The sequence below is a fragment of the Mauremys reevesii genome, linkage group 2 (assembly GCF_016161935.1).
Source record: "Mauremys reevesii isolate NIE-2019 linkage group 2, ASM1616193v1, whole genome shotgun sequence".
Classification (NCBI taxonomy): Eukaryota; Metazoa; Chordata; order Testudines; family Geoemydidae; genus Mauremys; species Mauremys reevesii.
This window is the reverse complement of record NC_052624.1, coordinates 174,252,846-174,267,858: the sequence shown is the minus strand read 5'-3', so window position 1 is coordinate 174,267,858 and position 15,013 is coordinate 174,252,846.

Sequence of the window (15,013 nt, the reverse complement as noted above, 5' to 3'; positions counted from 1 at the left end):
GTATAACACAGGCCATAGAACTTCCCCAAAATAATTCCTAGAGCAGATCATTTAGAAAAACATCCAATCTTGATTTAAAAATTGTCAGTGATGGAAAATCCACCACTACACTTGGTAAATTGTTCCAATCGCTAATTACTTGCACATAAAAAATTTACTCACTATTTCCATTCTGAATTTGTCTAGCTTCAACTTCCAGTTATTGGATTGTGTTTAACCTTTCTAGATTAAAGAGCTCATTTATTAAATATTTGTTCCCCATGTATGTGCTTATAGACTGTAATCATTGTATCATCTGACTAAGTTCAACCCCTTTTCCTTCTATCTTTGACCCTTTTCTAAAATCCTTGTTTGCCTTTCCTTCTGCTTGTTGCTTGAGTATCATTCATAGAACCTGGGGGCAGAGATTTTCAAATAGGAAGATGTGCTTTAAACAACAAGGGGATAATTGACCGGACTGTCTTCCGTAGATTGAGAAAATCTTCCTTTCTTTCTTATCTATCAAATTACTGTAAACAAACATGACTTTTTACAATGACTTTCCATGTTCTTTTGTGATAAATTCTTTCTGTGCCAGTTCAGGTAGGTAGTCTGAGTGACTCACCTGTCATTAGCTTGTAACATAGAGTAGGACATAAAGACATATTTCTCCCTGCCCTTTTTTAAAAACATTTTGTGTGAAGTCCTGACTCCATTGAAGTCAATGGTAAAACTTCACTGACTTCAATAGGACCAGGATTTCACCCTCTGTTTATTATCATTGATGGGCCAGATCCTCAGCTGGTATAAACTGGCATCGCACCACTGACTGCAATCCATACCAAATAAGGAACTAGCTCTATAATTGTACAGTATATATCAGAAAGCAATATAGCCTTACTCTCAGAACTGGGACACAATTGATCAGGCATAAATACAGGACCCAGTTAAACATCAGATTTGATCTACAGCCCCTGGATGTCAAGTGGGGATGCTTAGTTTTCATAGAGTCATAGTCCACTTGGTTAGTTGCACGGGATATGACGCTGGTGTTGAGTTGACTTTCACTAGATTCCATTGGCACCCTTCCAGCTAGCCATATAGTGGGGTTGTTACCCCAAACACATTACACTACATATCCACTGATGCCATCTCTGAGAGCAACAGTTCTATTGATAATTTTAATCATAATCCAAATTCTGGAGACCTTTACTCAAACAAGCAGCCCTTACTCCCCAGTTAATTTCAGTGGGACTACTTAGCTCAGTAAAGGCTACTCAGAAGTGAAGATTCTCATTCATTGTCTATTACTGTAGGTAATACAATAAGCTGCTTCTCTGTTTGATATGATTCAAATAATCTATACATTAAATGACAACAATGAACCAAGGCAAATGTACAGTAGTGACCGTTAAAAAGAGGACATCTCCCTTTCTGAGAGAAGATAAAGCTTCATGTGACAGGGCTGTTTTAGAATCTTCCTTTCATGAAATCTGTGCTAATTTAAATTACCATTTTTGGCACATAAAAAAAATGTGTGAAAGAATAGGTCAGACACAGGGTGCCCTGTGCTTATGACTGAACATTATTTGTTCCAGGTATTAAATATATATATATATATGACCAATACCAATGTCTTATGGCCTTTTAATTTGTATAGAAAGATCTCAGTGGAATGTGTTTACATATTTTTTTCTTGCTGACACACACACAAAAAAAGTATTGACTCTGTAAGTAAATGAAGTGATTTACTGTAGCTTTGCACATGAAAGGTATTATTAGTATAGCAAAATCCACTGATCCCTGGAAACCCACTGGAGATGATTTTTGATATGCAGTGTTTATGGGAATAGATGCAGGCATATCCCAGAAGGTTGCTAAGAAACTAGCAGTTACATGCATTTTCCACAGATCTGGCACATAAAATATATCCGTGTTTCTTGGATTAGGCAACTGTGAAGGCTATATGAAATGAGATATTCACATCAAATTCTCTTTATTTTCCTTAATCAAAAAACCCCTGAGAACTATAACTATGAATAATTTAATCTTTCACTAACATTTGGTGCAATTAATAACAGTACTTTAAAAGCTGCTTGCTTTGTATATCTTTTTATGCATAATTAAAGGGTGTTGATATTTAAGTTTCCAGCCAAGGAGCAAGCTAGGTTTGGTTTTGTTGGCAGCAGCTGCAGCTGGCTTAACTACAACATGATAACCTGATATTGCCCCATTTCTATACACTCAGTTCAGTTTGCTTTCTTCTGTGCTGTGCCACTCCTGTTCTTTCTTAATTGTGTTGGAATTTTATGCTCTGTCTGACTCAGTGTCTGTCTGTCTCCCTATTTCTACCGCACATGCAGAGAAACACACTAAGATTTTGAAGATGTGGCTGGGACATGTCTAATTTTCTTACTGGTACTACTCACCAAAGGCATTATTTTTAAAATGTGCTTTCCCCTCTTGTGCCCACAAATAAGTAGGTGAAAATGAAAAGAAAGTAGATATGGTAGACAGACATCTACTGGTACATTACCTCCTCTGCACTTGTGATTACCTATGCCCATGACTTTGGGGGCACAAAATGAACAAGTTGATATTCCTTTAAAAATCATGCTCCACATCTCCCGTAACTCAATTTTAAATGCTACTTCTTCTTTTGTCATTTCACCTACTTTTGCTCATCATACAATCTCCACATCTGTTTCTTTTATTATTTGTTACTACTTTATTATTTTTACTTAAAAGGGGGCTTCCAATAGAGTCCCTTGGTAGGGATATCTCTCTTGGTTCTATTCTTTCACTGCTCTCTGTAAGTAACTCTGGCTTCATGTCTATCAGCACTCCTGAGAATGGGAAAAATACTCAAAACTACTAACCAATCATTTGAAGAATCCAAAACATGCTAGAGATGACTGACTCAGATGCATCTATCTTTTACCTCAGGACTTAATGCAGTAACAATGCTGTTTTTCTGAAGATAACTGAACCACAGGTACAGTGAGAAATTCAGACTTCTCCTTTAATTGTCCTGTAGATTTGTAGAAGATTAGAACAATATTTTTTAAAAGAGCTGTACAAATGTTAACAAATTAATCCTCACAACATCCTTGTGATGCAGGAAAGTATTATCATCACCACTTTAGGGCATAAGTGCAAATTTGAAAACAATCATTTGGGTTTTTTTAGACTATTAGGGTAGGTAAAGTGACGAGAAGGGTGTAAAATGTGTCCAATTGTCACAAACTGAAAAAAATATTTAGCTAGCTATTTTAGGATTTTATGCTGCCTCCTATCACTGTGATATCTGAGTGCTTTCCGTGTAAAATGAATAACAATAATGAAGTCCCTAGTGAACTTCATGGAGCCTCTGACACCTTTTCCGGGTCAAAATTCTGCTTGAGGTATGTTCAGCTTTTTAAAAAGATTGTTCATAATCTCCTCTTTGATTTTGGTTGGCAGGCATTTCCACGTTGCAGGGGATGTCAGATTGATAAGTACAGTATTATTTATTATTATTAACAGTACATAGATGCATGTGTTCAGCCATTCAGTTCACACCTTTCATCCTTCAGAACATTAACTTTTTCCATTTCTCATACAGATTCACAGCCAACTGATGTCCTCAAAGCCCTTTGTGCTACTTCCTTAGGACAGATTCTGCCACCCTTACCACATCTTACTTGTTGAGTAGTCCCATCAACTTCAGAGGAACTTTTCATTAAGTAAGGCCCTACTGAGCAGGAATAAGGGTGCCAAAACAGGGCCCTTCACGTGCCACAGGGAATTAAATATTTTCTGTGTGACAGGCCTTTCCTGGACTTTTACCCTGAGACAGTTGTTGAGTGGAGTAACTGTATATTTCTTTTAATTTGTTACTTTCACATATACATACTAATACAGTATCCCAGATGTCCATCTGTTCACTTTCCCTTCCAGTTTAGTAACGATGCGGGTGCAGCCTTACTTTTAGCTTAAATCTTTCAAACAGAGATGATCAAGCCTAGCACCTACATCCATTTTTAAGAACCTAAATAGGACCTAAGATTTTGAAAGGGGCTAAGCACCCAAACTCCCATTGAATCAATGGGAGGTGCAGGCACTCAAGCACCTCAGGAAATCAGGAGTAATATTTTCAAGAGCCCCTAGTTGATTTAGTAGCCTACATGCCAGTTTCAAAAGTGAGTTAGGGCTTAGACACCAAAGTCCCATTGACTTTAATGATACTTGGGCTACTTAGTGCTTGAATCACTTTTGAAAATGGGATTTAGGCTCTTAAGTCACATAGGTACATTTGAAAATTTTATTCCAGGATACTAATTATGTGGCTAAAACCTAAGATGTCTAACTCAAACTTGGGCATTGAAGGGCTGCAGATAGGCAATAGGGGTTGTGGGTGTTCAGGTCTTCTGGGATGAGGACACAACATATGTGACCGAACACAGATTAGGGTGCCTGAATTCAGGCCTCCATATTTGAAAATGATGTCCTTAGTGTTTTTAAATTACTCAGATGAGAGGCACTATAAAAGTACCAGCATGGTCATTAAATATCTGAATCCTAAAATCACTATGTAGTAGAAAAAGTAAGGTACTACTTACCACAGAAATAATACCTAGATAGGGTCCTTAGCTTTAGAGCCCTAAATTTGTTTTGAGGCTGGAATTATCTTTTGAATATGGCCATTGCCTCTGTTGTAACATTTCAATCGACACTCCCTGCATCATGTATTGGACAAGTTTTCTAAACACATTCACCAAATTCTAGAAGGGCAAACAGAATAAAGACCATTGTATTATAATGAGACACAGTCCACCACTTTGTCATTTAAACTACATGAAATACGAAGATATATGGTGCATAAGTACCAGTATGGGAAGAGCAGAGTCCCTATTCTATAAACTGTCAGTACCACACAGAGCTTTAAAAGGAAGTACTTGAAATCATTATAAAACATAGAGGGGGGGGGGGGAGAAAGGGAAGGAAATACATAGAAAATAAGGCAGAGGTTACTACATGTGGGAATGTTTATGAGCCATTTACTCACCGCTTAAAAGATTACCAGGCTTCTTTAGCCCTGATCTTTTGATGTACTGAGCGCCTCTTGGAAGGTGCTAAGTGTGCTCCATCAAAAGATCAGGCCTTTAATGAGAAAAAGAAAAACACTCTGTTTTAGAAGGCTGTAATTTTCTTATCTTCACCCATGTCCTTTTAGCCTAAATCCTTCAGCTGAATCATCAATGTATCTTTTGCCTTAAGCTGTATGTATTTCATAGAGTTCCAGAGTTCTGGAAAGTCCCTGCCTGCTCCTGTTTGGATTTTGGAGTCTGTTGGGACTTTCTCAAATGAAACATCTCAAAAAAAAAAAAAAAAGAAAACTCCGTATTTCTGGAAAGAATCAGAAGATGAGAGAAGTGACATCTTCTCCCACAACAGACCTCAACATCTCCAAACAGAAAGTATTGTTTGTTGGGAAAGACCAAAAACTTTTAGAAGAAAGCTGGTCTTTAATAGGAAGGAAAGCTCCAATGTAATAAGAAATATTCATAGATGCTTAGATTTTAAGGTCAGAGGGGACCATTGTGATCATCTAGGCTGATCTCCTGCATAACACAGGCCAAAGAACCTCACCCAATAATTTTTGCATTAAGCCGACAGCTTCTGTGTGAGCTATTGTATATCTTTTAGAAAGACACCCAGTCTTGATTTAAAGACTGCAAGGGATGGAGGAATCTACCACTCCTCTAAGTATGTAATTCCAATGGTTAACTGCCCTCACCGTTGACAGTGGTGGTTTATTTCTAGCCTGAATATATCTAGCTTCAACTTCCAACCGCTGGATCTTGTGATGCCTTTTTCTGCTAAACTTAAGAGCTGTTTACTATCAGGAATCCCTTCCCCATGCAAGTACTTGTAGACTATGATCAAGTCAACTTTTTACCTCTTAAACAGATTGAGTTTCTTTAGTCTTTCACTAATGGGCAGAAAATCATTTCAGTGACTCCTTTCTAATCTGTTCCAATTTTTCAACATCCTTTTTAAAGAGTGGATCCCAGAACTGGACACAGTATTCCAGTAATGGTTTCGCTGGCAGCATCTTGCTACTTCCACTTGATATCCCTTGACTTATGCATCCAAGGAATGCATTTGCCCTCTTAGCTATAAAAGTCACAGTGGGAACTCATGTTCAAAGGGTTATCTACCATGACCTCAACGTTCTTTTCAGAGTCACTGCTTTGGAGGATATAGACTAAGAAGTAGGGTATATTAATGCATACTCAGCCACCCAATTCACTAATATCATTCAAAATGCTAACTTCTTTCTATTGTACATATTCACAACCATCCTACTTCACCACAATTTATATTATTTTGTGGACCTTATACTCCACGGCCAAAACATTCACATACTTGAATATGTATCGTTAGGCAGCTGTATCTGTATTTAAAGTGGCCTGATTGTTAGGAGCTGAGGACCACTGCTTCCACTAAAGCACCCATGAGAAATCAAGCCCCTTATTTAGCTGCCTAACTGTGGAATGAGCTGTCTATCTATAGGCACCCAAGTGTAAATATTTTGGCTCACCTCACGTTCCTCAGAATCCATTGTAGCATTCCTTAGCTTGCCAGTGCTGGTTAAACATTTTCTTTGTGCCTGGCTTTCCCCAGACTTTTGCCTTGAGCCAGTTGCTGCACAGACTCTGGAATTGTTATGAATCAATTATTGCCTAAACTCCACACTTGAGCAACTGCATGTATACAGACCTTAAAGAGTCCACCCAAGGAGAATTTCTGTTGCTGTTTCTGATTTTGATATGCGCCTTCATTAGGTTTCATACTCAAATAACTTCTACCCATATGCTGGTGTTTGGTCATGGAAAAATGGGGATTTTACTTTTGGAGCTCTGCATAATCCTGCATCTTATAAATAATTCATGAGAATGTACATACTTATATACTGGAAGTAGTTTATGTTCAATAAACCTTTATGTTCATAATGCCGTAAAACTTTGGTGTTGTTTTAAAAAAAATTTAAAAAATCTGGTTTTGCTGCCATTGAAATTAATGGGAGAACAAATCTAAGTGAACGCCAAGTGGCTTTTGTTTAAGACAGACACAAAAATCTAGAGCCTGGTGCATAACCTGGCAGATAGCTATTTAATGTGGGTGAGGGTGATCAAATCCTACTTCACACACACACACACAAAAAAACCCCAAACAAACACAACATATGTCTTAAAAACATTCTTTTAGTTTCCTCCAGTATGTATTTACAGTCACTGTCCACCATGGTGAAAGAAACTGGGCTACTCTTTTTTCTCCTATTTCAGTTTTGGTTTTGTCTGACAGTCAGTTATTATTAGTTATTCATTTATAGAGCATTGTGAGTACATATGGCACTTTGCAAACCGTCTAAAAAGATATTCAAATTTTTATAATTGAGAGCCAAATCCTAATACATCTTGAGTATCTGTGACTCCCATTTGTTCAGCAAGGGCTCAGGAGTCAGCATTATTTCTCTGGATCCTGCTCTGAATGACTTCAATAGTAGAAGGACGCATTAATTCAGATGACTAGAATATCAAAGCCAACTGATCAAGCTCAAGAAGGTAGGGAGACAGCAAGGGAAGAAAAGGAAAAGTTGGCAACATGCAAAACTTTTCCAATTTTGATGTGGGACTTTGGGACATAATTTCCTGGAGAAAAGGATGACTGTTGGGCAAATCCTACTTGTCATACTCACTTCAGTAGTCCCATGGACTTCAATGAGCTTATTTGCTTGAGTAAGATGAGAAAGATTTAGTACTGCATGTGCACATGTTGTAATATGCATGAATTGTTGACATTTACAAGCATTTCAGGACTAATACCCACCCAGTTAAAAACAAAAACTAGCCCTCTGGGATTAACCCTGAAATCTGATATTCAATATTCTCCAGTACATCTCTGAGATAGCCTTTCATGCAGAATGCATGCGTGTGTCTCTGTGTGTGTGTGTTTCTGTGTATGTGTGTATGCACACACAGTCTGCAAAACATGATAGAGAGAGGGTGAGACATATATTTTAGGAAGGTCCCTAATTCAGCACAATCAGTGGCTGTTCTTGTAGGGATCTGCATTAAAGATGCCAACTAATGTTTGGCTTCCAGGTCAGACAATTTTTTTTATCCTAAATCTACTCATGCAAAGAAACAGCTTATAGCTTGCAGATGGCACATTCTGCTGAGCTGCCAGTATTCACAGTCAGAGTGTGGAATTATATCACATGAGCAAGGGGATTGCTGTCTTTTTTCATGGCTTTGTTATTACAGGCAAAAAATACAGCTAAGCCAATAATAAGAAAAGGAGGACACAGAATTCATGGTTTCTCAAGAGCTTTTTAATTTAATTTAGAAAGCCATCAATGAAGATAACAGTGTGAACCCTACACATATGTATGTACATATTAGGCACTATTGTTTGCCTATACATCTATCCAGACGGTAAGAAATTGGAAGGGGAGCATGTGGTCATTTTAATTAAGGATACACTCCCAAATCAGTAGACAAAAATTTGACCTACCCTCTCCCTCATCTTCATACTTATTTACAATGGTCATGTATACACTTTACACTTATAAAGTTTGAGGATGATACCAAGGTGGCAGGGGTCGCAAGTGCTTTAAAGGACAGAATTAAAATAAAAAATGATCTGGACAAACTGGAGAAATGGTCTGAAGTAAATAGGATGAAATTCAATAAGGACGAATACAAAGTACTCCACTTAGGAAGGAACAATCAGTTACACACATACAAAATGTGAAATGACTGCCTAGGAAGGAGTATTGCGGAAAGGGATCTGGGGGTCATAGTGGATCACAAGCTAAATATGAGTCAACAGTGTAATGCTGTTGCAAAAAAAGCAAACATAATTCTGGAATGTATTAGCAGGAGTATTGTAAGCAAGATATGAGAAGTAATTATTCCGCTCTACTCCGCGCTGATTAGGCCTCAACTGGAGAATTGTGTCCAGTTCTGGGCACCACATTTCAGGAAGGATATGGGCAAATTAGAGAAAGTCCAAAGAAGAGCAACAAAAATGATTAAAGGTCTAGAAAACATGACCTATGAGGGAAGATTGAAAAAATTGGGTTTGTTTAGTCTGGAGAAGCGAAGACTGAGAGGGGACATGATAACAGTTTTCAAGTACATAAAAGGTTATTACAAGGAGGAAGGAGAAAAATTGTTCTTCTTAACCTCTGTAGATAGGACAAGAAGCAATGGGCTTAAATTGCAGCAAGGGTGGTTTAGGTTGGATTTTAGGAAAAACTTCCTACCTGTCAGAGTGCTTAAGCACTGGAATAAATTGCCTAGGGAGGTTGTGGAATCTCCAACATTGAGGATTTTTAAGAACAGGTTGGAAAAACACCTGTCAGGGATGGTCTAAATCAGAGGTTCTCAAACTGGGAGTCAGGACCCCTCAGGGGGTCGCGAGGTTATTACATGGGGGGTCGCAAGCTGCCAGCCTCCACCCCAAACCCCTGTTCGCCTCCATCATTTATAATGGTGTTAAATATATTAAAAAGTGTTTTAATTTATAAGGGGGGGGTCACACTCAGAGGCTTTCTATGTGAAAGGAGTCACCAGTACAAAAGTTTGAGAACCACTGGTCTAGATAATACTTAGTCCTGCCTTGAGTGCAGGGGACTGGACTAGATGACCTCTCGAGATCCCTTCCAGTTCTATGATTCTATGTTTTGCAAAAAAACATTCCACACCATTTTTATTTCTTAATAAAACCATCTGAAGAACATACCAACAGCCTACAACTCACAAACAGCTCTAGAACGACTAATGAGTATGAAGGTTTATATTCTAGTCCATATAAAAAGAGTAGTATATATGCATGACATGCTTATCAATTTAAAGATCTAAATATATAGTTTTACTCCCATAAAAATCTGGAGCAATTCCACTGACTTCACTGAAGTTACTCATGGTTTATACCAATGTGACAGAGAAAAATACGGCCATGAAATCTACTATGGCCTGGTCTACACTAAGTGGGGGGGTCGAACTAAGGTACGCGAATAGCGTAGCTGAAGTCAAAGTACCTTAGTTCGGGCTACTCACCCGTCCAGACGCCGCGGTATCGAAGTCCGCAGCTCCAAGGTCGACTCCACCACCGCCGTTCGCGGTGGTGGAGTTCCGGAGTCAACCGGAGCGTGTGGGGAGTTTGAACTATCGCGTCTTGATTAGACACGATAGTTTGAACTCCGAGAAGTCGAACTCTCCGCGTCGACCCGCGCGGTAAGTATAGACCTACCCTATGTCTGTAAAGAAATAGGGATGTAATTCTACTCTGACACTGCCCCAGGTCAACTTTTTCCTTGATATTGTCCCTAAAATATCAGTCTTCCCCTCCCACACACACACACACAGCACCACAGAGGAGTTCAATAGCTGATCATAGAAGGTCTGCTCAAGGTTGTTCTTGAATGGAATGGAATTATGTTCTTGTGACTAATTGGACAGATCTCTTTGTCCACACAGCTCAGGCCACCCACCCACACATCCCCACACCCATCTACAAGCATTTTACAATGAATGTTTGTCTGCTGTGTTTTAGAGGAAAGGAAGTAGCAGTCTAATCACCTCATGGTGGCATTTACACAGGAAATGTCCTTACATAATTTTGACGTATTTGACTGAGAAGTAAGTAGTGATGAGTGAAAAGGTTTCAGGATGGATATGCACTCAATAGTTTGGAGAGATTCACTGTGGACTTTTACTCAAAACTCTGAGAAGTGCTCAGTGCTGTACAAACACAAAACTAAAACACAGTACCTTTCCCAAAGAGTTTACAATCTAATTATAAAGCAAGAGTCAATAAATAGATACAGACAGATGAGGGAGTACAAGGAGATAACAAGATTATATTGCTCAGCATGATAGGCAGTGGTCTCAGCACACCAGTGACCTAACTGTTGTCAAGTATTTTTTTGTAAACATCACAGAAAATGGGGGTCCTGAGGAGGGATGTGAAGGTGAACAATGGGTTCGCTTTGCAAATTGTTATGGGGAGCTCCTCTCAAGAGTGAGGGCCAGCATGGGAGAAGACTGACGGTGGCTGAAAATTTGTGATGAGGGTGATGGATGCTGACATCATGGGACAGTCAGGGGTGGGAGTCAACACCTCAGTAATAAATGAGATAAGAGGTAGGGTGGGGTTTGGCTCTGAAGGGCTTTGAAAGTGAAGAAAAGTGGATTGCGTGTCATGCAATAAAAGGGGAGGGAGCAGCGGAAGGAAGCAGAGGAGTGACATGGTCAAAGCAACAGGATAGGAACATGAACTTTGCAGCAGCATTCTGAATGGGCATGGGCAGGGCAAGATTCCATTTGTCAAGGCCAGAGAGAAAGATGTTGCAGTAATCAAGATGACAGATGATGAGAGCCTGGATGAACATTTTAACTGTGTGGATGGATAGGAAAGGCTGTAGCTAGAGATGTTATGCAGAAACAATCAGCAAGATTTAGACGTAGCCTGGATGTGAGCATCTAAAGAGAGGTCCGTATTGTAGATGATACCCTGGCAGGACAGGATGGTATTCTGGAAGTCATAGGCGCTGACTCTGTGGGAGTTTGAGGGCTGGAGTCACTCACTGGCAATTCCGCCGATCAGCTCCTTCCCTTCCCCGCAGCACCTCCCACCTGCCAGCTGTTTAGCAGTGTGCAGAAGGTGCAGGGGGGGAGAGGGAGGAGCGAGGGCAGGGTACACTCAGGGAAGGGGGTGGAACGGGGTAGAGCAGGGATGGGAAGGGGCAGGATGGGGGGCGGGAAGAGGCGGGGTGGAGGATGGGGCTTGGGGGAAGGGGTGGAGTGGGGACAGGGCCTGAGGTGGAGCGGGGGTTGAGCACCCCCCACAACTCAGAAAGCTGGCACCTATGCTGGAAGTATATCCAAGGGAGTCAGGAGAGTAAAGGAATTGGTGTCTGCATGTTCATGGAAACAGAAAGAAAGGAACTAAGCTTCAGGGAAGCACGGGCAGAAAAAGGATAAGAAGGGAGCTAGGCAATAGGAAAGCATGTATAGGGGAGCAGAGAAGACCAGAACAGATGGGAGGGAGAGATAAAATGTGAATCAGAGGTGGGGACTGAGATTCAAGTAAAGGACAAAATACTTACCCATTAGAGATAGTTAAATACATTAAATACTTTCTCAACATTATTCTTCTATGTAAGCAATGGCTGTAGATGCCATAGGCAGGCTGAATGCTCTTGAATGGAAAGGAAGTGATCAGTCTGTGTGATAGTGAAATTCTCTATATGAGAATGTGCAAGTGCCTCTGCTCTAATGCAGGCAAATTAAACTATAAAATGCATAACAACAGACTTCTTGGAGAGATTGCTGATACATACTACTTCCAGTGTGGCCCCAAAACAAAACAACAAAAAAACCCTCCAAACATTTTCAAACCTCAAAAAAAAAAAAAAAAGTTTAGTGCAAGTTTTGAGCAACTGTTGGGTCATTTCCCCCTTTTATCTGTGCCAGGTTACCCATCCCTACCAAGAAGATAATAGTTGGTACAGAAGTCCTTTGGGAGGATTCAGTTAGGTGTGGCCCTAATTGTGAGATGCGCCGACACATGTAAGCTCCTGCAGAGCTAGGAGCAGAGATTACATTCACATTTCAATCAGTTCTTCAGTAGACAAAACAGCAAGATTTGTAACCTACAGTAACTGCAGTTCTTGAAGCACTCTTCTGATTAGAATATAAGTGCCAAAGCCACAAGTCAGAATACGTAGGCTGAGGAAAATGTGTATACTGTATAGCACACGTGAAATAATGCTTACACACGCTTCAGCCTCAGTGACTGAAAGTCTTGAGGGGCCTAATGAGAAAGTCTTGAGGGGCCTAATGAGAAAAACTTTAGCTAGCAAATCTGTCTATTGCAAAATAATCAATAAAGACAGTAGTGTATTGTAGGGGTTAGGTCAGAGGCCTGGGATTTATGACCTCTGGATTTTGCTACTGTCACTGAGCCACTGTTAGAGAGAAAGGTGGGTGAGCTAATATCTTTTGGTGGACCAACTTCTGCTGGTGAGAGAAACAAGCTTTCGAGCTACACAGAGCTCTTCTTCAAAAGCTCAAAAACTTGTCTCTCTCCATAGCAGAAGCTGGTCCAATAAAAGACATTACCTCACCCACCATGTCGCTCTAATACTCTGGGACTGACATGGCTACAACAACACTGAATACTGATTCACTATGCCACCTTTCACACTCAGTTTAACCACCCTGTGACACAGCTGGCCTGTCTGTAACACAGGTATAGTACTACCTGTCTTACATTGGTGTTGTGAGGCTTAATTAATAAATATTTTTAAGAGTACTTTGTGACCTTGAAACAGAGGGGCCAAATTCTGTAACTATTGTCTTGTTTTTATTCAGGCAAAACTCCCGCTGGGACTGAGCTAGTATTGGGAACTAAATAATGATTTCAGAATTTGGTCCGTTATTCCTAGGAAAACGCGAGTGTTGTGAAGTACAGTTTGTTTGCCACCGTTCATTCAGTACCCTGGAGATACAGCATTATGGTTAGCCACACATCGCAGAAAGCTTCTTCAGCAATATTGCAGTGGCTTTGAATTCTTACAAGGCTATGCAATCCAAGTAAAACAAAGCTGCTGGCAAAAGTAATAAGCCAGCACTCCACACCTGATTAAACAGCATTGTTTTTTAGTCTAGCATCATGCCAAGTTTTCATGTCAGTAGATACATAGTATCAGAGAACTGAGTAAACTGCCGGTTTTACTGCTGCAGCAGTGAGTGACTTGTTTAGTAAGGAATAGGGGATTTTGAACAAGATGGAATTGAAGGTGCAAGGGAGGAAACATTGCACATTCACCTCACAGAAAGCAGAACAACTCCATTATAACCAGGAGAGACCCAGCAGGCTTCTAGTTCAGCAGTTTTCATGAATCAAAAAAGCGTTCTTCAAATCCCAAAGGTGCTGGAATGTAAATAAGGTAAACTGAGCCTTTAAATGATCTGCACATGCATATGGTACCTACAGCATTTCTGGTTGCTAAGTGTAAGCAGCTGCCAGTTTTCCCCCTAACACTCAGACGGCTTGCTAACTGATCTGCAAGTCCCAAAAGTGTGTTATCTTTAATGTGCCTCTAATTTTGCTAAGAGCCTAGTATTTATGCTGTCTTTTATTCAGTTATTTACTTACAACTAATTAAGCTATAATTTAAAAAAAATGTAAAAAAAAATCATGTGCATGTGTTCTTGGTGAGGAAGAAAAAAAAATCTGTTAACTTAGCTGGATGAATGTCACAAAAGTTCTGTTTTGCTTGGGAAAGCAATGCATAAGCAAAAGCTCCAAAATCCGGTATTATCTCTAATTACAATTGGCAATATGTGGCAATCATAATTATTCATTTATGCAAATAGCTTACAGTGTGTCTCATTTTTTATTCCCTGTTAAAGGATGGCTCGACAAAAGAAAAAAAAAGATTATAGTGCCAAACATAATTGTGCTAAATGTTCAGTCATTTTATTTAAAAAATACTACAAAACTAAACTGCTATTTCTGCAGAGACAGAAAATAATTTAACAAAGATGTATAGCATACTCTGCAGGTGGCAATCCATCCAGAAAACACATTTCCCTGAAAAGGAGAGATATTTCATAATGAAATTGAAGAGCATAATTTTTGCCATTTCTGTCTTTCTAAAACTGTTTTAATCTAGCATATACTTCCCCTGTTACTAAAATGCTAATTTGCAAATAGAGAAGAGACCATGACCATAACAACTTGCTATGGTTCTGCAATATGACGCTCTTCTATATTTTGATTCCATTACAGTACACTAACCTATCCAATAAGATGAAGTGAGTTTCATGATAAAAAATAGGTTAGGGCCCACTCTTGCAACCCTTACTCACACGAGTAATCCTTATATGATGTGTTGTGGAATATTCCCGAGAGTTCGGATTACAGGATTAAGCCCTTATGCAGCAGCAGCAGCACTTAAGATTTGTCAATC